We start from the raw sequence: 3627 nt of genomic DNA, 5'->3' as shown, positions 1-3627 counted from the left end.
TGGTATTCAGCTTTTAATTTTAGTTTCCAGTTGTTCATTACTAGTATATATAAATACAATTATTTTGGGGTGTTAACCTTGAATCTTACAACCTTGCTAAGCTCACTTTTTAGTTTTAGGAATTTTTTTGTTTTAAGATTGCATGGGATATTCTACATAGACAATAATATCATCTGTGAATAGGATTAGTTTTTTCTCCTTCCCAGTCTCTTTTCCAGCACCTTTTGCTTCTCTTATCTTGTCATATTGCACTGGCTAGGTTGGCTAGGACTCCCAGTACTATATTGAATAGGACTGGTAAGATTGGATATTCTTGCCTTGTTCTCAGTCTTACAGGGAAAGCAGTTAGTTGTTCACCAGCAAGTATGACGTTAGCTGTAGCGCTTTTATAGATGCTTTTTATCAGATTGAGGAAGTTCTTTTTTATTCCTAGTTTACTGGCCATTTTTATTAGGAATAAGGGGTTGAATTTTGTGAAATGCTTTTTTCACATCAGTTGATATGACCGTGTGGCTTTCCTTCTTTAGACTATTAATAGTGTGGATTACATTGATTGATTTTTGAATATTGAACTAGCCTTCCATTCCTGGACTAACCGCACTTTATCATGGCATATTGTTCTTTTTATACTGGGCTGGGTCCTATTTGCTAATATTTTGTTGAGGGTTTTTGGGTCTGTGTTCATGAAGGATATTGTACTGTGTTTGTCTGGTTTGGAATCAGGGTAATGCCCACCTTATGAGTTGGGAAGTCTTTTCTCCCCTTTTATTTTCCAGAAGAGATTGTGTAGCATTCTTATTATTTCTTTATATGTTTGGTAAAGTCCACCAGTGAAATCATCCGGCTCTGGAGATTTCTTGGAATGTTTTTAACTACAAATTCAGTATCTTTAAACAGTTATGGGACTCCTAGGGTGATCTACTGCATCTTCAATAAGTTTTAGTAATTTGGGGTTTTCAAGAAACTGTTTACTTCATCTAAGCTGTTGGATTTATGTACGTCAGGTTGTTCATAGTGTTCTCCTATTACTGTTGGAATACCTAGAGTCTGTAGTATATGCCCTCTCTCATGTTTTTCTTCTGTTATCTTCTGTTTTTCCTTTGATAAATCTCTAGCAGGACTGAGTTTTTATTGATCTTTTCAAAGAGCTAGCATTTAATTTGATTTTGTTTTCAAGTTCATTGATTTCTGCTTGCTGTTTTTTTCTTGGTGACTTTTCCATGTCGTTTGAGAAAAACGTGCACTCTGCTGCTGATGAGTGGTGTGTTCTACAAACGTAAATCAGGCTAAGTGGCTTGATAGTGTCCAAGTCTCCTGTGTCCTTGTTGAGTTTTTCCCAACAATTTCTACATGTGTAATTCACTGACATTGATTGCACTCAAGTTGTGCCGCCATTCTCCCTGTCCTTTTCCAAATTATCCCACCGCCATTAACGTAAACTCAGTGCCCCCCAGGCAGACATTCCCCCTTTCTCCCTCCCTCCCTCCCACCCCTGGCTAACTTTGAACAATCTTTGGTTTCTAAGTATTTGCTTATTTCACATAAGGGAGATCATACAGTATTTGTCCTTTTTGTGACTGACTGAGTTTGCTCAGTATAACGTTTTCACGGTTCCTCCATGTTGTAGCACATATCAGGACTTCATTTCTCTTCATGGCTGAGTAATATTCCACTCTAATACTCATATATCATAAAATTCGCCATTCCAAAGTGGACAGGTGAGTGGTTTTTAGTATATTCACAAAGTTGTGCAACCATCACCAGCATCAAATTCCAGAACACATCACCCCAAAACGAAACCCCATACCTGTTAGCAGTCACTCTTCAATCCCTTGTCCCCGCCCCCAGCCCATGGCAAATACTAATCTACTTTCTGTCTCTATCCATTGACCTCTTCTAGATAGTTCATGAGGATCCCTGAGCGATGCAAATGGTTTGCACTTGACTGCTAACCTAAAGGTTGATGGTTCGAACCCTCCCAGTAGTGCCATGGAAGAAAGGCCTGGCAATCAGCCTCTGTAAAGATTACAACAGACAAAAACCTACAGAGCAGTTCTACCCTGTAAGACATGGTGTTGCCGTGAGTCGGAATCGACTTGATGGCAATGAGTTTACATAGTTTATGTAAATGGAATCATATAATATGTGGCCTTTTGATCTGGCTTCTTTCACTTAATGTTTTCCAGATTCATCACGTTTGTAGCATGCATCAGAACTTTTTACAGCTGAATAATATTCCAGTGTATGGATAGACCATATTTGGTTATCCATTCATTAGTTGGTGGACATTTGGGTTGTTTTCATGCTTTGGCTGCTGTGAAAAATGCTGCTGTGAACATGTGTACAAGTCAAGTGTCACATGTTTTCCATTCTCTGGGGTACACACCTAGGAGTGGAATTGCTGGGTCAGATGGTGACTCTCCTGTCTCATGCTCTGAGGAACTGCCATACCGTTTCCGCAGTGCCTGCACCATTTCACATTCCCATTAGCAAGGCACCGGGGTTCCAAATGCCCCACACCCTTGCCAACACTTGTTTTCACTGTTGCCAGCCTACTGAGTGTAATTTGGTATTTCATTCTGGCTTTGATTTGCATTTCTCTGATGACTAATGACGTTGAGCATCTTTGCCATGTGCTGCATCTTTGGAGAAATGTCTGTTCAGATCCTTTGTCCATTTTTAAAATTGAGTTATCTTTTTATTGTTGAGTTTTAAGAAGAGTTTATATATTCCGGGTAATAAGCTCTTAGGAGATACATGATTTGGGATTATATGATTTGCACGTATTTACCCCCATCCTGTGGGTGACTTTTTCACTTTCTTGATAGTGTCCTTTGACAAACAGAAGTTTTAAATTTTGATCAAGTCCAGTTTATCCATTTCTTCTTTGGTGGCTTATGCTTTTTCGGTGTCATATTTATCCTTGCTGATTTTCTGCAATCTTTAACTAAAATGGGGGATTCATTTTTCCTTGCAGTTCTTTCAGTTTTTGCTTTTAGGCATTTCAAAGCTCTGCTGTTAGGTATGCAAATGCTGAGGATTGTTATGTCCTCATGACTAACTGACCCCTTTGTCCTTATGAAATAAACTTCTTTATCCTGGACAGTAGTCTCTTTGCTCCGAAATCCACTTAGATGTTAATACAGCCACTCCGGCTTTCTTTTGACTAGTGTTAGCATAGTATATTTTTTTCTACCCTTTTACTTTTAATATTTGTGTTATATATTTACAGTGTATTTTTTGTAGGCAACATATAATTGTGTCTTCCTTTTTAATCTAAACACTGTAGGTTTCCAAAATGGCGGAAGGTTCTCAACCTGGCCTCTATAGGAACAACACTGGCGAAATCCTTCAAAACAATAATTTGGCCCCTTGCATAATACTTTACAAAAGTATCCGAAGTGCCCATTTTATGGGTGAGGAAGTGGGGCCTCACTGAGATTAAACCATGCAGCCCAGTCTCATGCCAACAATGGGCAGAGAAATGGCCGGAAGCCCCAGCCCCTGCTCGTCCCACCCTCCCAGCTGCCTCTCCGAGAAGCCCTGTGTATTCCTAACAAGTGGCCCATCGTGTTGAGCTGTGTTCCAAATAATGCAGAGACGTGGATAATAAAAATCATTGTGATT

This window comes from Elephas maximus, chromosome 21 (assembly GCF_024166365.1).
Source record: "Elephas maximus indicus isolate mEleMax1 chromosome 21, mEleMax1 primary haplotype, whole genome shotgun sequence".
Taxonomy (NCBI): domain Eukaryota; kingdom Metazoa; phylum Chordata; class Mammalia; order Proboscidea; family Elephantidae; genus Elephas; species Elephas maximus.
Note: the sequence above shows the minus strand (reverse complement) of the source record.